This window comes from Tenrec ecaudatus, chromosome 14 (genome assembly GCF_050624435.1).
Source record: "Tenrec ecaudatus isolate mTenEca1 chromosome 14, mTenEca1.hap1, whole genome shotgun sequence".
In the NCBI taxonomy this organism is placed as follows: domain Eukaryota; kingdom Metazoa; phylum Chordata; class Mammalia; order Afrosoricida; family Tenrecidae; genus Tenrec; species Tenrec ecaudatus.
Genome location: NC_134543.1, coordinates 109,368,077 through 109,388,241, shown reverse-complemented (window position 1 = coordinate 109,388,241; position 20,165 = coordinate 109,368,077). Strand labels below are relative to the sequence as shown.

Below are 20,165 nucleotides of genomic sequence, written 5' to 3'. Positions count from 1 at the left end.
CTTAGACGTGAGTTTCTGTGGATCTGTGTCCCCAGACTATCACAATTGGTGCACAAGGATCTGTTTGAGACTCGGCTTTCAGTCGTTTCTGGCATATGCCAAGGTGTCGAGTGTATTTATATGTTTACCTTTTGGAGGAATCACCATACGGGTTTCTACAGTAACTGTACCGATTTCCACCCCCATCAGCCACGGACAGGGATTCTCATTTCTACACATCCTTAAGAATTAATACTTTCTGTTCTCCATTTTCTGGGAAATAGCCCTCCTAGTGGATGTGAAAGTGCTGCCTTGTTGTGGTTTTGATTTGCATTTTCCTGAAGAGTAAGGATGCTCCTTTCCCTAATACCCTTATTCTCAGTCTTTAGGAAATGCCAGAGGCTAGTCTATGTGAATGCAACTGGGACAGGAGGTGCCTTCAGAGACAGCCAGAAATTTTTTCTCCAGGCATCAGTGCCTGAGGCACCAGCCCTGCAGATCCCTGTTTTGGCAGCTGTCCCTCATAGAACGCCCAGTGTCTGCTGGCATTACCGAGAATCCTGATACATTATATCCGGTAGGATATGATTTTCTTGTTTTGCAGATGAGCAACGCAGACTTCAAGAAGGGTGAGTGACCTGTCCAAGGTCCCAGAGCTGCGGATCCAACAGCACATGTTCTTCGTACAATAGGGAAGTTAGGGTCCCTGAAGGAAATCTACTTCCATCCCTGGGGAATCACCCACATGTCCTCAGACCCTCAAGTTGTTTTGCAAAACAGAATCCTGTTGCTTATCACTAACTCTCATGGTTGTTGTTCGGGGGCATGGGGTTGATTCTGACCCACACTGACCACATAGGACAGACTACAGCTGTCCCTTGGGGGTTTATTTGCTGTAATCTTAACTGAAGCAGAAAGATATTCGTAGGTCTGGATTTGAACCTCCCAGTCCTGGTTAGCGGTCAAGTTCTTAACTGTGGCACCAATAGGGTTTCTTCTAATTCCCACACCTCCATGAAAGCATTGGCTACTTCACAATTGTGTGAAGACTCTCATTCAGAGAAATTCCCCTTTGGTAAGCCCTTTCAAACTAAGAGTCACAGCTCAACAAAAGAAAAAGAAAAAAGCCCCAAGTAAGCATATATATATATTTAAATCAGGGGAGAGCGCGAATGCAGCCCCCACTCCCACAAATAATGCAGTCGAAGTTTCCCACATTTGGGGAAATCCCAGGGGTCAGTACACCCAGAGTGCAATGGGTGAGTCACCCTGGGAAAACCACCTTCGTGATCATGGTATCTCCCCTGCCAGGTAAGCATAAGTAAGCATATTCTTATGTTTCTTTAAATCTGCTATGAAACCCCAAATCTCCAATGAACCAGAAACTCTCTCTACAGAAATCATTATGTTAAAAATAAACATGAGAAATTGACTGGCAATCAACAAAGAAAAATAGAAAATTTAAAACTTTCAGACTGGAGCAGTAATCATACTATTGATCTGAAGGATTACAACAAAGAGGAGGACGTAGGGGCTGGGCTCTGACTAATGACTGCGGGCCTTTGGCTGGGAACTTGGATGAGTAGTAAGCTTCAGGGCCCCAGGAACACACAGCCACTCCCACTGTAAGGTGTGTTGCGCAGGCTCTACCGCTTCACTAGAAACTTTCAATGCCTCCAAAGGGCTTGGAGACTGTGAAGGCCATTTTTTTTTTTAAAAAAAGGATACATGGACCGTTGATTACAGAGGTTAGAATTTAGGCCTTGGTTGCCGTCTGCATCCTCAGAGTGCCTGGATCCAGTGACTGCTTTGGGAATGAATAAATTGACAAAGATGACCCTTCCAATAGGAACCCACCGAGCTTCTCTGTGGGAGAGACCTGGATTCTGCTTCTGTAAAGATTAACCCAAACCCACACCCCACTGCCACTGAAGAGATTCCCCAACTCCTAGCAAGCTTCTATAGGGTTTCCTGGATCATAAATCTTAATGGCAGCAAACAGCTTCATCTTTCTCCGGAAGAGCCCAACGCTTACTCCACAGTCCCGCCAAGGCTCCTAGAAAGATCACAGTGTAGAAAAACCTATGGGGCATCTCTACTTTATCTCCCTGGGGACACTTGGCTCCTGAAATGTGAGCACTAGTTAAGAATGCTGGTGAAATGGTACCTCGTTCTACTGATTGCTGTTTGGACTCACTGCAGACTCTGGGGTAGGAAAGGAACCAATAGCGTATCTGACTGCTGGGTAAAAACCAGAGGTGACACCAACTATTTGAGGACACTGACCATGTCCAGCTTTTCCATTTTGTGTTTACATAGTTCTCAGAACCCTTTACATTCTCAATGGCCCATGGGCTGGGGCTTTTATTCTGTTTCCTCCTGGAAGTTGTGCAGAATAAATGGTTCCGTACTGATGTTCATTGACATTAAGTTGGGTTGAGGTTTGGACATACAGTTCTGCTGCCTTCTTTCAAGGGTGAAGCTGGCTGCCTGGACTCTTGCTTCTCATCATCAATCGAGCTGTGGTCTCTGGGCGGGTGAGGCAAATGGCTAACAGGCACTCGATTGCTAACGGAAAGGTTCATGGTTTGAATCCACCCAGAGGATTCCTGTATGCGAGGCCTGGTGATCTTCGTCCTAAAGGTCCCAGCCGCCAGACACCCTCTGGAGGACAATTCGACTCTGACACAAAGACGGTGGCCATAAATCAACGGGACCTGGTTTTTGAGAGCTATGTAGAAGTCTGGTATGAAGCATCAGATCTCAGCTGTCACCCGAGGCTCATAGGCTCTCCTTCTAGGGTAAGGGTGAAGCAGGCTGTAATGGTGAAGAGTTTTCTGCACCTTGAAGCGGTGAACCTTTCCTCCAAAGCTCTGGCTCCCTACAAAGAACTTTTCTTGTCTTGGGTTGCCGGTCTGAGCTTCGGGGGGCAGTGCTTCACCTCAGAGAGCTTGATGAAAAGAATGGTTGGATTTCACCCCAAGGATCTAGGTGGGTCTATTCATCCAGACTCTGGAATGCCTCTAGCCAACTGGCCAGTTGAATTTGTACAGTCTCCCAACCAGTGTGGCCCGGGTTATTGTAACCAGTTTGGGAAAATAGCTCTACCCAGCTCCTGAGGAGCTTGACACTGGGCCAGAAAATTGGAAACCAAGAGATTGTTTCATCAACCGTCAAGATAGAATAATCCAAATAACTCTTTATAAACCACCTAACATTCATTCTGGAACAAGGTGAAGCTAGAACACAAAATCAACAAAATGAGGAATTGGTTCAGAGTGGTGAGGGCCCGTGGGGAGAATAAAATTCACATGGTACCGGACAAGAATTTATCTCACAGGGTTTTGCCCATTGTTTCCTGTTCTATTACCTGAACAGGTAGGTGTACATTGCCTCCTTAATGCAAAGTGAAAACTCTGCCTTTACTTTCTCCCTCCCTCCCCAGAAGGACAAACGACTTCTGCCTTCCCTTTCCCTATCCCCTCCAGAAGGACAAACAACCCAAAGACAAAGACCACAAGGCCAGTGTTACAAAACATTAATAGGATATTCACTCCAAATGGTATTTTTAAAGAGGCACTTTAAATGCAGCGAAAACCTAAGCACTGCCATCAACATTCCTGTAAGCAGAAAATAAAATCGACAAATAAAGTTTTAGCAGTAGGTGTATCATTTTATGCCATTAATATTCATCTTCCAAAGTCATGGAGGCAATTGCGGAGAACTTCTCGAGACAATTTGTTCTTCAGAAAAACAACAGCTTTAGCTCAGCCTCATAAACATGCAGACTTCCATCCACCGGGCCCAGGTGTGCTGCCGAAACGCTGCGGGCTGACACTAGAGCTCCAAGCATCAGCATTTGTGGTCTGGCTGGCTGCCCACCTGCCACCGGAATGAAGAGAAAATTGTCCTGCCTCTCTGTCGGAGGGGACAGAACACAGGGACTCTTCTAGCACTATATCTGTCATCCAGCTTACCATATCTGTAGCTCGTATGTCCCTCCTCCCAGCCAACCCCTCAGGATTCCGGGCTAGGCTAACTGGGAAGAAAGGTGCGTGGTCTCCTCCACTGTTTGATCCGGGTTCTGACCCACAGCCTCAGTTCTGGGGAGACCCTTACACTCAGACTTCTTGACTTTCTCTGAGGCGGTGATAGGGGCCTTGGCAAGTACAGGCCACAAGCAACATCAGTGCATCGTCTGATTGGCCAGAATCCTTTTATCTTTTGATAGCGTAGCCTGGGTTTAGGAGTTCCTGCACTGGGCAGATTACTAAGGTACCGGGGAGCTTTGTGTCTCCCCAGAGTTATCTCCGAAGAAATACTTGTTGATCTTCAGCAGACCCGGCCATTGAATCCCCACAGAACCCAGTTCTAGTCCAACACAGGGGTGGCCACGCCACAGAATAAACTCAACAGTAACTGGTTGGTTTAGTGTGGGAGATCTGTTGCGTTATAGAAAATAACATTCATTTAATGATTTGCCTCTTATAAAGAACTCTGTACGCTCATATTTAATCTTTTATTTTTTACGGCTTTCCCCTTTTGCCCACGAGGCACGGAGAAGTGACTTTATGGGCTCCCGGCACGGAGCTTCCGTTGCCCAGTCCGGTGGTCCTCTCATTCCACAGCTGCCCTCCAGATAAACTGAACAGTCCTTGTGAATTCCTTAGGGAGTTACCGCAACCTTGAAAATGCCTCTGGTCACGGGAGAGAGAGGGAGGCCGGCCGAGGAGGAGAGAGAAGAACCCTAGGATTTCAGTGGATGATCATTGAACGGGAAGAAATTCTAAAGAAGCTCCAGGAGAGAAACCCACAAAAATTGTCCCTGGAGAGGTTTCTGGCCTCTCTGGATGGGGTATGGTCTTCATCTCTGGATTCTGGTGGCATCGCCCGGACTGTCTGCCGTCAGGATTGCACCAAGCACTTGGGCTAAGGGGCCACGAGGAAGAACATAGCACGTTCTCTGGGGAAGGATGGGGCTTTCTCCCAGGAAAGCTGGGGGGAAAGGGAGTGTGTTGCAGCAGCCGCTTCCCACCCAGGGCTGGACATGCACTGGACTTCCTGGGCCTGGGGTGCCTCTTCTCCCTGCGCTGCACGATGGGTGTGAGGATGGAATGAGCTGCCCCCAGGCCCCTGAAGTGCAGGGTAGGACGAGGGCAGAACCCTGGGGGGTGGGGAAGGCAGCATCCAGAAGAAAAGCAAAGTAGTTCAGAGTACAGGCTTTGGAGGGCCCCCGTCACCTCCACGTGCCTCAGTTTCCTCTCCTGCCAATGGGCACATGACATTCCACGCATGGATTGACAAGCATGTTGGGCACAGATTAGGCATTCAGTAAACTTTAGTAGCCATCATGGTGATGACCAGAACTCCAGAACTGCTCTATTGAGGAGGAGAGCCCAGTTTTTTGCTATCTGGTTTGTGGCACACTCCTGTTTCTGTACTTCCTAGCCCAGGTGATGGAGTGGTTACGCTCACTGGGCTGCAAGCCACAAATTCGCAGTCTGAAATCCCCAGCAGCTTCTGGGTGGAAACCAGGAGCTTTCTACTCCCTTAAAGAGTTGCGCTCTAGGGAACTCACGCAGGCAGTTTCGCGGGGTTGCCATGTGTAGGAAGGGTCTCTGTTTGGGTTTGCAGCTTTAATCCTTCCGGAGGCCAAGCTGAGGTCTACAGAATCAAAGTCTCTGTGGTGGAGAGTCTCTGTTGGTGTGGAGAGTAGTCTTCCTGTCAGCTCAGTCTCCCAGCGATTCCCCGGTCTGGCGGCATCCTCAGGCATGAATATGCTCAAGGCCATTGTTGGCGTCACTGGAGTTTGGATGTCTTCCCCTAGGGACCTCATCGTCCCACACTGTCTGGCTAGCTTCTGTTGTGGCCCCTAGAATTTCATTGGCCCATTTTTGGAAGTAGATCTACAGGCTTGTCGTCTTTGTCTTCGTTTGGAAGTGCTACTAAAACCTATGTACCATGATACGGCCGCTGGTATTTAATATGCATGCCATAGTTTCCACCACCATACGACCCACAAATCACCCTGTATGATAAAGCAGCAGATGGGCAGGGGGTGGAACCTCCTAGGAAGGGGGATTTCTTTTTCTTTTTTTTTTTAGTGAGAGAGTGAGTGAGTGAGAGGGTGAGAGAGTGAGTGAGAGGGTGAGAGAGTGAGTGAGTGAGTGAGAGAGTGTGAGAGTGAGTGAGAGAGTGAGTGTGAGAGTGAGTGAGAGAGTGAGTGAGTGAGAGCGTGAGTGAGTGAGTGAGAGTGAGTGAGTGAGAAAGTGAGTGAGAGAGTGAGAGAGTGAGTGAGAGTGAGTGAGAGAGTGAGTGAGAGAGAGTGAGAGAATGAGTGAGAGAGTGAGAGAGTGAGTGAGAGTGAGTGATGAATGAGAGTGAGTGAGTGTGAGAGTGAGTGAGAGAGTGAGTGAGTGATGAATGAGAGAGTGAGTGAGTGTGAGAGAGTGAATGACTGTGAGTGAGTGAGTGAGTGAGTGAGAGTGAGAGAGTGAGTGTGAGAGTGAGTGAGAGAGTGAGTGTGAGAGTGAGTGAGAGAGTGAGTGAGTGATGAATGAGAGAGTGAGTGACTGTGAGAGAGTGAGTGAGTGATGAATGAGAGAGTGAGTGACTGTGAGAGAGTGAGTGACTGTGAGAGAGTGAGTGACTGTGAGAGAGTGAGAGAGTGAATGAGAGAGAGAGAGTGAGAGAGTCAGGAAGGGGGATTTCAATAAACGTTGCAGGCAGCTCTGGTGAACGCTGGTGGGAGAGCAAGTGCCTCCTCTGGACACTGTAGCCAATTCAGGGACAATTCTCCCATCACTTAGACCCACTTAGCTCTCTGCTCACAAGCACATTTACAGTTTCCTCTTTGACCATCAAGAACGCCCCTTTGTTCGCGAAGTTACTGTTCTCCTGACAGCCTGTGAAGGCTTGGCTGTGTCTTTGCTGAGGTCAGCTGTCACCACTGCCTGAAAGCTTTGTTTCCCCCACCCTTTCCAAACCTTCCCCAATCTAGCCATGTACCCCTACTGTCTATCTTTTCCTCTCTCCAGCTCTTGCTACCTCCCTCCACCATGCAGAAGAAATTTCCGTGCAACCAATAGACCCAGAAACCATGGCATTCTTTGTGGATCTGTCTCTCCCACTCACCTGAAATTTCCTGGATGAGACCCTAGACTAGTGGTTCTCAACCTGTTGGTCGCGACCCCCTGGGGGACCAAACGATCCTTTCACAGGGGTGCCTGATTCATAACAGTAGCAAAATGATAGTGGTGAAGTAGCAATGGAAATCATTTTATGGTGGGGGTGGGGGTCACTACAACATGAGGAACTGTACTAAAGGGTGGAGGCATTAGGAAGCTTACGAACCACTGCCCTGGACTCGAAAGCACTTGGTTTGTGGAAGCTGAGATCTGCAGTTGGAGTCCTAACTCTATTTTGAGTCCAGACTCCATTTAGCTCTTTATGTTCCTCCCAAAATGCTTGGTAACCAGTAGAGAAGTTTGAGCAATCTGGCGATGGACACCTTGCCCTCGGAGAGCATGTGGTTGACAGTAGATTAACTAGTGTGCAGAAAAGGGCTTACCCAAAGAACTCGTGTAACTTGTCTGGGAAGGTCCTTCGTGCACAACTTCCTGAGCATATCCGCTTTGGTTCATACAAATAGTCGGGAGAACTTATGTTAGCTAGCCAATCAGAATCCTTTTCATGATCAGTTCCTGATACTTTGATATTCCTTCCTCTATGGCCTCTAACCAGTAGAATGCTGGGTTTCCCAATTCACACAGAGTCTCCTCCTGTCATCAGCCTCTTCGCTTTTAGTTTCAAACAGAGTGTGATTTTTTCTGCTTGCTGACACTCTTTTACGCTGGAAATTGGATTCCAATTAGGAGAAATTAAGGAACGATGACCCTGACATCAGCGGCAAGTCTCTGCCCATCCAGTGGTGCCTGGGTTGTGAGCACAGAGGCTTTCCCGTTTCTTCAAGCAGCAGTTTGCCTTTACCCTCAGAGCCTCAGAGACCGCGGCTCTCATCACGCCCTTCTTCGTGCTTGGCCCAGACTCCAAGTTTCTGCCGGTGCCACTTTTCTCCTCTCCTGTTGCTGCCCACACAGGATGTGGGTTCGGTCCCCCAAACCTTGGCTCAGTGTGGAAATAGCCCAGTGTAATCATGCCCTTGGTCTGGTTGACCCCAACCAGGACTGCTGAGCACAGCCCTCCACTAGGATGGGGGAACTCTGGGAGTCTGGGACAGTGATGCCCTGTGGTGGCCAGGAGGTCAGAGGGGAGACTTGGCGCCAAAGCCGAGCCCGCCTGGCAGACCTCCCTGGAGATATGGGTCCTGGCCAAGTGGCTGTGTCTGCTGTGAACATAGGCACTCTTTCAGCGTGTCTGCTTAGCTAGTGGATTGCATTTATTTTCCTCTTTTTCGGCCCTCTGCTACATGGAAGAGAGCAGCAGTGGCCAGAGGGAGAGAAAGACATTGTGATGTTGGGGGAGTGGTCGTTAGCCCCTGTGGGCTGAAACCATGGAGGTGGAAAGTTCTTGGTCCTCCCCCCTTGCTGTTTCTCAAATGCCATGGAGCAGACAGGGAGCAGGCACAAGGAATGGTGCTCTGCTCCTGAAATGTGTAATCGCTCCTGTTTATACAAATTCCATTCCTTTCCCAATAATTAAGGCTGATTTTTGCAAGGACAGATACATGTCTGATACTATAATTTATTATTGCATGAACTAAATATTCCTTAGGATGTATTCTTCATGGGACCGTGGGGTAGACATTCTGGTACCAACACTAGGTATGTAGATGAGCAAGCCTGTGGCTTACATGGAGTCTGGAGTTGAGTAGACTTCAATGGATGGTCCTTAATATGGAATTTGACAACCTTGATGAAAGGAAAAGGATCCCAAGTGATGCTGGTGTAGCCGTTGGACCGCTAACTGTAAGGTGCACAGTTCAAATCCACCAGCCACTCTGACGTTGAAAGATCGGGAGATCTGCACTGTAAAGATCTATAGTATCAGAAACCCTATAGAGGGTCTCTATGAGTTGGAATCAACTCAATGGCAATGGTGAGGGATTTGTGTAAGGAAATTAAGGACTGTGTAGGTGGTTTAACAACATTTGGAAGGCTTTGAAGACCCTTTACTGCAGTATCAAGGGGAATGACAAGGTAGAACCAGCAGTTGGACTGGAATTGAATGGCAGGTGGGTACTAATTGTCACACAGGTGGAGTGGGCCGGCCAGGCAAAGGTGTCAACCTGTGCAAATCCGGGAAGGCCCTGGCATTCTTGAGAAATGAATCATGCTTAGTTTAGCTAAAGCCTAGTGTTTCTGATAGGGACTCGGGAGTGAAAAGTCTGTCTTCGGTGCAAGACAAAGGGTTGGGCTTTGATTTGGTCAGCGATTCAGTCCCTGGAATCTAGCCTTGAACCGACAGATGCGTGAGTGTGACAAGTTGCCTTTTGGGAAAAGGAATCTCACCTTTTAGACCAAGAAGACCGTTTAGTAGATGAACAGAATATAATCGCTTTTGGGGGGTGGGGGAGCAGTAAAGATGGATAGCAATGAAGAGCTGAGACTTCAAGAGTGGTCCTCAGGGAGATTGAGCAGGTTTGGGTAACTTGAAGGAGCAGAAAGTCATTGTCTACCACTATATGCTGATTCCGGTTGGCTGGAAAGCTACTCCGTGTATTAGTCTCAAATATTTGTTATATGTTTGTTTACTGTTGTATCTTTTGTAAGAGTAAACAATATAGAAGTGACCACTGTGAACAAAAATGGTCCTTGCACCAACTAGAAGAGTTGAGACTACCCTACCCTCTTCTCTGTGGGAAGCAGTAAGAGGTGATGAAAGATGTTACTTAACTTCTCATATCCATGAGGGTGTCTCTAGATGGCACATGTGGTTATTGCCAATCCAAAGGTTTGTGGTTTGAGTTCCACCAGTGTCCCTTGGGAAGGTCAACCTGGAATTCCATGGAAAGCTTTGTGGACCACAGTCCTATTCTGAACTCCTAGGCTCGCCACAAGTTGGATGGCACCTGAGTTGTCTCTTGGTTTTTAGCATCTGTAGGACAGTAGGGGCAAATGAACTAGGAATCAGGCTTATGAATCCCCTGTGAATCCCTTGAATAATTTTCTTTTAATGATGCCAAATGCAGGAAGAACACAGGCCAGTGGGTGGAAAGTCTTGTAGATCCAGTGGCAGTGGAAGCATCTCAGTGCTGGTGTGAGCCTCCACATGGTTCCTCCAGCTCCAGGGCTCTAGCATAATTCCATGTGTCTTCCCATCAGGAATACCAAGCAGAGTCCCCTTGAATAATTTAATACCACTGTGAACTTTTGTCTTGTTTCCTTCAGGGGCTATTTGTTTGGGATCAAAAAATAATATGCAGCAAATCTCAAAGAAAAGCAAGAATCCAACCCTAGCCTTGAGCTTCTCCCAATGGGTGAGGCTGATCAGACAAGCACACAAAAATCTACAGAGGGGAGGATAAAGAGGAACAAGACTCAAGCCAAATGGCACGAGGGACAGCGATGTCCTTCAGCAAGGCAAAGAGATTGAAGGAAGATTTGGTGAGACAGATGGTGTGTTGTTTACAGTGTGTGTCCACTTGTCCAGGTCATGATTCTCAGTATTTTTGCAGTCACATAATGATGTAATCATTGTCACGATGAGGTCTGCACTGAACAGTTAATCAATTGAAAGGGTGTTTCTTTAGGGATGTACTCTGCATAAAATATGTGTAGATACTCTTTCAAAACTCTCTTGCCTGTTGTTCAGTCTGGATTCTGCCTATGGCTCATCATCATCAAAACTTTCCACCTTGGGATTTGAGCCAGTGGCCTCGCTTATTGTTCATTGACCTTGAGATTCATCAGCCCCCAGTCTGTGAGCCAGCAGCTTGCTATCTTACTATCCAATCTTGGGCTTGTCAGTGCCTGCAGCTGAATAAGTCAGGAGAAGGCTCCAGGAGTATATCTGACCAGAGATTTAGGACTTACCAGCCATTTCCTGAGATGATACTCTCTTTATATATACTCATAAAGAAGCTTCACTGTTTCATTTTGTTTCTCTAGGGAATTTTGCCTAAAACAGATGGTATTTAAACCGACGTTTGTGAAGGGTAGCGTTTCAATAGGCAGATGTGGGAGGCGTAAGGGGGCATTCTTGGTGAGAGAAGCAGGCAGAACAAAGGAAGGGCTACGAGCCAGCCAACATGGAACGTATTTAGATGTTACATCATCCTGTTCAAACGAGCAGAGATTAAATTCAGCCTTGTTTATATTTATTTTGCTTTGTTAACAAAGTCAAGAGGAATAACAGTTAGAAATCTAATGAAACAACTTGGAAATTGTGGTTTGGCTATTTTGAGTTGTACAGTGTTCTCTCTCTCTCTCTCTCTCCTTAGAAAATAGCCCTGTTTGTTAGCCAATTGCAAGAAATCTTTTGATTAGGTGAATTCTCCCTTCCCACTGAGTAGTATGTCCGTTTGGCTTGATTTTTGGCAGTAAAGTATCTTTGAGAGGGCAACTTTCATCACTTACTGTATGTCGTGGCAAAAACCTTGCCTCTTTTTAGAGTCTGTTTGGGGACACTGACGTGTGTGTGACAGGACATGTTCAGAAATATGTGGAAATAGCCGTGCTCTATAACTATATTCATGAAACCTCAAGAGCCCACGGCAAAGACCAAGCCAACGTTGGCTTTAGGCACACTCTTCCTTCATTAGAGATGGGTCCCTCTCTGTCAAAGCTGTTGACTATTCAAAGAGAAACTAAAAATATTATGGCAATTAAAAAAATATTCTAAACAAAAGTACATGTGGACCACCCAAGGGTAAAGTACAAATCAAACAACTTAATTATCAACAGTAAATTGCCAGTAATTCTTCATTGTATTCTCTTAGGAACATTATGTTTGTGTAAGATTAAAGTAAATACAAGAATAGTTTTTTTTTTTTTTAATTTGGCAGAGCATAGTAGGGCGTTGGTGGTTGGAGGTGGACAGTTGATGGAGAATCAGGATTCTAGTAGGTCCACGAGTATACGGTTCTAGGCGTGTCTCTATGCATCACCTGTTGAACTTCGTGCCCACTTGTGCATTCCCACATTCAATAAATTCTCTTTGGTGCATTTGTCACTTTTTGGACAATAAAGCAAGGTTGGGATGGATTCAATGCTAAGAGAGAGGAGCTTGTGGCCAGTCCGTTTGAGTGTGTTCTGTACTTGGAATAAAATGAATACATAACTTATTAGACAGAAGATTTGACTAAGCACAATCTGTTCTGGAACCATATCTTCCCCTTTCCTGATAAGACTCAAAGCTGGGAATTAGAGCTCTCCAAAGACATCCATCCACACGACAGGTTTTGTTGTTTCTAATGCGCTTTGTTGATTCCTGTTTACTTCTCCCTTATGGTCTTAAACAAAACTTTGAACTCATCCACTCTGAACAGCTGAGACTCTGAAATACTGAAGGATTCTGGAACAACAACAAAAAAAGGACTTTTCAAAGCAAGTTTCTTTAAAATAAGTGCAAGAGAGCCCAACAAATAATACACACCTAAAAGTGCTTTCAAAATATTTAACAATGCTCCGTAATCATCAGAGATGTTTATATTTCCTACGGGCTCATCGATACACAGAAAAGGCAGGGGCATAGATGCACACCTTTTCTCTTGCTGAATAGCTCGGAGACAGCCACCCACACCTGCCTGCCACTCTCCTCCGGCATTTCTGACGGCAGGGAACTTGCCAGGAGAGCGCAGGCAAAGTTCTCCTTTCTAGAGTAAACAGCAAGAATGAAATCATGTCAGCGCCATTTACCAACTTTGTTTTTAATTGGTTAATATGCCGCTGATCACTGGAGGGGAAATAAATGAATGAGGCCTGGCGCCAGCTTAAGGACCTACATTATTCCCTTGTACGTTCGTGGAGATCATTTCCCTCCATCCACCTGAGATGCAGTTATTTATTAGCATGATATGGTTACAGATCTATCTGCAGGGCTTAAAGATGGAAATTGAAACTCTGTGATGATTTAGCTGAAAGTTACTGGAGCGTTCATAAAGCTGCTGGAATTACAAGAGCAACCACATTAAGAAGACGCCAGCACGAGGTGCTATTAAATGGATATTCAAACACTGTCAGCACTGCGATCCATAGAGGACTGGTCTAATTTATACGCTCCTATACAGGGCGATGATGGTCGCTGCAAGTTGAAAGGAAAGTAGATCACAGGCATGACGTGAGGACGAGTGGTCACATGTTTGAAAACATAAATCAGGATACTCGGCCAAGGGTTTTTCCATCTTTCAAAAATCTGCCCACCGTATAAGTCACAACTACCGAAAGCACTAACGTCGACTGAAAAGACCCAACCTTCACTCTTGCTCATTTAGCAAGTACTTTCGGAGTGCTATTTTGGTGGTGTAGTCTTGTGGTTGGCAGGTGCCCTAGAGCCGGTTTTGACTCCTAGTGACCCGTTGTGCCGCGGAATGAAGCACTGCCAGGTCCTGCCCCATCTTCACACGTGTTCCTGTGTTCGAGCCCATTGTGGCAGCCACCATGTCAATCCGCATGGTTGAGAGTCTTCCCCTTTCTTCGCTGCCCCTCCACCTTACCAAGCATGATGTCCTTCTCCACATAGTGGTCTCTCCCGACATGTCAAAGTACATGAGACCTATTCTTGCTATCATGGCCTCTAAGGAGCATTCTGGTTGCCCTTCTAAGACAGACTTGTTTGCTTTTTGGGCAGGCAGTGCACGGCGCTTCCACAATTCTTCGCCAGCACCATAATTCAAAGGCATTCTCCCATCTTCCTTATTCAGTATCCAACATGCATATGAGCCAACTGAAAATACCATGGCTGGGGTCAGGTGCACCTCCCTCCTCCAAGTAACATCCTTGCTTTTCAACCCTTTAAAGAGGCTCGTGTAGCCGAGTGAGTCCACGCAATGCGTCCTCTGATCTCTTGCCTGTTGCTTCCACGAGCACTGATTGTGCATTAGAACAAGATGAAATCCTTGATCACTTCAGTCTTTTCTCTTTCTATTATGATGTTACCTATCCAGTTATGAGGATTTTGGTCTTCTTAATATTGAGTTGTAATCCACACTAAAGGTGGCAGTCCTTATGCTTCGTCAGCAAGCAAGCTGTGTCATCTGCATATCGCAGGCTGTTAAGCCTTCTTCCAAGCCTGATGTTAAATTCTTCTTCATATAATCCAGCTGTATTTCAGACAGGCAAAATCCTTACCCATAGAAGGTATCAGATTATCCTGTCCACAAATGGAGTGGCTACTGTACACCAAGCATGTGTTCTGACTAGTATCCTGTCCATTTGAAATCACATACCTGTAGGACCATAGCATCTTTACCTGTAAGACCATAGCATCTTTACCTGTAAGACCATAGCATCTAGGGCAACGAGGTAAATCCCGGACGCCGAAACTTATGGAAGTATGCATGAGTGTGTTCACTACTCTTGCCAAGGCTAGCTGTTATGCCAGGCAAGGCAGACCCCTCCAGACCTACACCCAATAGTTCCAAAGTCATAGTTGTTTGGAGCTTAGATTCAGCTTCTGTTTGCCGGCTCCCTCCATGTCTACAGTCCCAAATTGGAGGAGTTGGACACTGGCTGGGGCGTGAAGATGTTATGCCTGAGCTGGTGCCAGGTGGCCTGGGATGGGCCATCACAGCTTTATTGTGAAGTTCCAGGAGGGAGATTCCCCCGCCAGCACATTCAATTCAAGTTGCTTGAATCCTACCCACTACAGGGTTCCGACAGTTCTTTCAAGTCTCTTTCTCAAGCAGAGGCTTCATTGCCTGTCCCTGTGATCTTGCCTCGACCGGGTGTTCTAGTGCCCCTGGTTTCTTGACCCCACATAACGCAAAGCATGCTAGTGAAGGCAGGGTGAGAAGAGGTTTGGGGATCCCCTGAGTCCTGGGCCCTGCGAGGCCAAGGCATCCTGTCACACACACATGCATTAAAATATATATTTCATTTATCTTTGGAGGCAATATACAGACCCCAAACCATACCCATTCATAATTTCTACAGGAACAATTCAGTGACATTGGTTACATGTTTCACAAGATGTCACTATTTCTTGATCTCCACTTCAATTGTTTCTTCCCCACTCAGTCCTCAGTCCTTCTCTCTGCTCCTGAATATTCTCATCTGTGCGTGCCTACCTATCTGAAACATTGCCTGAAGACACGTGGGATAGCTTCCCTTAGAAATATATCCAAAAAGCATGATGTAACTGCCCAAGCTGTGATTTGATATGACCATCCGGGGCATTGTCAGGGGATTAGGGTGGGATGGAACACTTTGAGTGGTTGACAGCCCTGAGCTAATGTGTTGGGCAGTTTCCCTGGGGGGTGGCTTACAGCATCTTCTCTTACAGGAGCAAAGGGGACGTGGGAGGGAACAGAAAAAGAGGGTCCTGCTGCTACCAGGAGAGAAGAGCTGGAAGGAAAGTGCATTCTGTGACCCCAGAGTCCCTGCTCTGGGAACCTTCCCCACCCAGGGGAGGACGGATGGACGGATGCCAAGACACATGGAGCTCTCCCCAGAAAGCAGGGCCCACAGATGTTGACAAGAGGCCAGGGCCTTGCCCAGGCTGCAGCCACGGGGAAAGCCTTGCCTTGGAACCAGGGCCCGGAATGAATCAGGGGCTGCAGCCTCCCGAATTGTGTGAGAATCCATTTCTATTTGTGGAAGTCATCTCGACATGTCATATTTTGGTTCTAGCGGCACTAGAGACCCAAGATAGACCCTATGCCCAGACGTGAGTTTGACCTTAAAACAACCACAGCCCATAAAAGCAATACTCCTTGCCATTGGGTTGATTCCAACTCATAGCGCCTCTAGAGAGCTGAGATGAGCCCTCTTTATGGGAGCAGAGAACCTTACCTTTTTCCCCTTGAAATGGCATGATGGTGTGCGGTTTTGAACTGCTGACCTCATGGCTAGCAGCCCAATGCCTAACCCACAGCGCCACCAGTAGACTGGAAGTTGGCGGGGGGGGGGGGATTAAAACCAAAGGAATCTGTATCAGAGCTAAAATAAAATCAGCAAAGAACTTGGTGCTCTACTCTCAGCTCTTCGCTGTCCCTTCGTTGAAGGTACCTGAGTGGAGATGGTGCTTTCACAGGGACCCTGCCCTCATCTCGGGGACACAGGACAACTAAGACCCTCTCCCAGCCTGTAAGCAGCTGAGAGCCCAAGAGACGAGTCTGCAAAGTCTCCCTCAGGGGACAGTCCTGGCTTGCCAGCCTTCTGTAAGATCCATGAGCTAATAATGATTGATACATTTTTTAAAAGCTAGAAAAATAGCTCCCGACATATGCAAATGACATGAAGTTCAAATCCCACATTTTCTGGTGTTTACAGAACCTGGTTGCAGTGTGGTTTGCAACTCACAGTGACCCTGTGACTTGGACAGAGTTTAAGTGCCCTGAGGCTTTCCAAGGGTGTCGTCCTCACGGAAGAAGCCTGCTGCATCTTCCTCCCATGGAGTGGCTGGTAGATTTGAACTACGGACCTTCGGGTTAGCAGTGGAGCCTTTAACCCCTGTGCCACAAGAGCTCCTGTTTTGAATAGTAGCCATTCTCATTTATTATTGTAGTATCTGTGATATCCGTGACATTGTGGTGGTAGTTACATAATCTGGTGTCAATTTGAGGATTCAGAGTGTAGGGGTAGAGTCTAGCCTGTCAATCCGGTCATACTCAGTGAGGCTTCTATGTGGGCATGACCTCCTGAGGATTCCGGGAACTCCTGTATTCCTCCCTAGAGGCAGGAGACACACTCTGTCTCTGCTCACTCTCTGTGAGACATCCCTGTGGAGAAGACACATGGAAAGAAGCTGACCTCTGGAGCCGGAGAAGCCATGTGGAGACCCCTGCCAGTGCTGAGATGTTTACAATGACACTGGATCCACAAGACTTCCCACCCACTGGCCTGTGATCATCCTGCATTCAGCATCATTACATGTGCTTTGTGAATCTGAAGATGACTTTATAGATTGGCATAGGACATATGGGTTAATATCGGACTTATGGACTTGATCTGGACTGGGCTGGAATGTGTTCTCAAGATTCAACTGTTCTTGTATATACAGCTCTTTCCTATACACACGTGAGTGTCCATGAGTTTGTTTCTCTAGTCTACCTGGACTGACACAATTGGAATATCTGCCATATCTGTGATTGCCTTTGTGTCAACAGGAGAAAGACAAGTCCTTGTCACAGAGATCATACAGATGACAAAGCCCAGAATGTTTCAACTCCGGTCTAAGATGGAGAATGCTACAAGAGATTTAAACTTGACTTCAGACCAAGGTGTGTCCAGACGTGTTCCCGGAGCACTGGGCAGGGCACTGTCCCAGAAGCATTGTTTTCTGTTTCCCTCGGTTCTTCGGCACAAACAATACAACCAACCTAAGGAAAGTTTCGGAGGATTGTTATTCTTTACCATCACCTGAACAAGAAGTCAAAGGAAAATGGGGGAAACATGTAATATTTCTAGCGTAACTGTTCTTCCTTCTTTTTTAAAAAAGACCTATTTTACTATCATTCGTAACAATATTTCAGCATTCCCTTAATACCTGCTTATACACACAGGTAGAGATCTGACTTTATGACCAGCTGCCTTCTATGTATTATTAAGGCATTAGTTGTGAAAAGGTTCCTGCCCGTGACAAAGTTTAAAGAATAAAGATTCTTTGATATACCAACTGTGGTCTGGAGCAGCTCGCCAGGTTGGGTTTCTGAAGGTGTGGTAGCTCTCCAGGCGTGCCTGACAGAAGTTTCTGAGACATTGAGTGAGTTTTTGGTGGGACTGGCCTTCACGGGATGGGTAGAGGTGAGTTTCAGATGCCACCGGCCACAGACACGGACCATTAGTTCACATCAATGCCTTGGTCGTCAATATAGCATTGGCTGTGGGGGTTCAACATGCCTGCATTTGAATGCCAGCTCTACTACGTAGCCATTTCCAAGGGTGGAGTCTTTACAAGCGAAGCCCTGGTGGAGTGTCATTGGTCACAAGGTCAGCAGTTCGAAACCACGGGTTGCTCCTGGGGAGAAAGATGAGGCTTTGTACTCCCCTAAAGATTGTCAGCCTCAGAAACCAACAAGGGATGTTCAGCTCTTCCGATGGGGTCATGATGAGCGAGAATTGACTTCAGGACAGTGAGTTTGGGTGGTTTTAGTGTCTTATTTATGCATTTATTTATTGTCTTTCTGTGAGGAAATTACCAACAGTTATCTCCTGACACTCTTGAGGATTAGCTAAATTCATCATGCAAGGCATGGGGTGGTGACTGCTTTTATTCTTATGTCTTGGAGACACCGGTTCTACTGAAAGGCTTTGGAGGTTTTCCTGATACCGCATCTTCATGGATAGAGCTTCGGTCCTTGTGTCTATTTCTCTTGCACGCATTTTAGCTGAAGTGCTCCTCTGAGTTCTGGTCTTCCTTGTTATCTGTTCTCCTTTAGACCTTCCTCAATCATTCTAATCCCGAACATAGCCATCTAAACCATGTGCCCAGGCACAAACTGCCCCCCTTAATGAATGTAAAGGGGTTGATTAGACACTCTCTAGCCATTGTGTTAAGAGTCCTCAGGTGGGAAATAACCTGGATTCTTGGCTTCGCTTGAGAAAGAAATTCATGCCAAAGCCTGGATTGTGATCCAAGTAAGTTTCTATGACGGACGGAAGAAGTTTCAGGTTTTACAGTCATTAACAAAGGGCACCCTCAGGGCCCTGCACACCTACATGTGGCATCCCTGAGGCCAAAGAGGGAAAACGAGACCACAGACTGGTGCAAATCAAATGTGCAGTGTGTGTGTGTGTGTGTAAGAGGGCAGTGATTTCCAAGTTCTAGTTTTTAGGACCTTCTCCTGGGAGGCATGGTCGACTGTACTAGCTGACCCCATTGGCTGAATTAAACCCACCTGGCCTAGATGGGGTCAATCTCGGTGTACTGCCCACCTAGATGTATCACCACTTCCTGTCTCGGGGCCTGAATTGGCGCATGCCCGGTGGACACCCTGAGAACATCAGTCAGTTTTTAAATAATGGTTCTCAACCTTCCTCATGTGACCCTTTAATACAGTTCCTCATGTGTGGTGACTCCCCCCAACCATAAAATTATTTTCACCCTCCTTCATAACTGTAATTTTGCTACTGTTAGGAATCAGGCGACTCCTGTGAAAGGGTCGTTTGATGCCAAAGGGTGTGACCCACAGGTTGAGAACCGCTGCGAACCTGAGACCAGGACAAGTATCCATTTATTTACATTTAACTACCTCATACCTTCCCCTTGACAGTCTTGCCCTGGAAAGTGGGAATTTGGACACTGCTTCCTGATATATACCAGCATGTTCCAAGATTCTTCAGTTATACAATCAGTACCCACAATGTGCTGTGAAGTCTTGCTCTGAGCATAGCCTTACTAGGCTACCCATCAATCTCCACCTGGCTTCTTATTGACTCAGCCTACCCCTCGCCCTGGCATGAGATGCTTGCCTTGATTTCGGCGAGGCTTGTAAAGGGCTGATTTTGGATTATAACAGAGGGAGAGTGTTTTAATTGCCATTTCTAGGTAACAGATTGCCCTAAACCCGACAAGCACTGTCTAACCTTATTCACTTGATTAAGACAGATATCAACAGATATGTGTGCTCCTGATGTGATCTGGCGACAATGGCACCTTATTCCTTCCTCCTCCAGGTCCACCAACCGAGCCTTATCACAGGGGCAAAGCAGACAAACCCCAATGGATGAACACCTATAAACACTGACCAGAATTGCTCAAAGCTGTCAAGCTCATCGAAAACTAAGAAAATCTGAGAAACGGTCACAAGTAGGCACCGCCTGAGGAAACTTGACCACTAAATTAAGGTGACCAGACGTCCCACTTTTGGTGGGACAGTCCCGATTTTTAACAATTTGTCCCATGTCCCGCGGCATTTTTAAAAAGTCCCGATTTTTGGAGAGAATGCATGACAAGCTAGAGAATGGCGGGAGAATGGGTAGGGAATATACGGTTTTCGGCTGCCATGTGGCTATTTTGCCAGGATATGAGTTTTGTATTATTTTTGTTAATTTTATAATGTTAAACTTTAATAACAACAAATAATTGTTGAGAACTGATTATCGAGAACTGCTTATCAAAGTTCG

General features: G+C 46.6%; 1 non-coding gene across 1 annotated transcript; it reads right to left on the bottom strand.

Moving 5' to 3' along the window:
- Positions 1 to 1,136: 1,136 nt before the first annotated feature.
- On the bottom strand, positions 1,137 to 1,298 carry LOC142426883 (U1 spliceosomal RNA). The gene has a single exon (XR_012779769.1). It is a non-coding gene; the product is annotated as a U1 spliceosomal RNA (small nuclear RNA).
- Between the last annotated feature and the right edge of the window lie 18,867 nt (positions 1,299 to 20,165).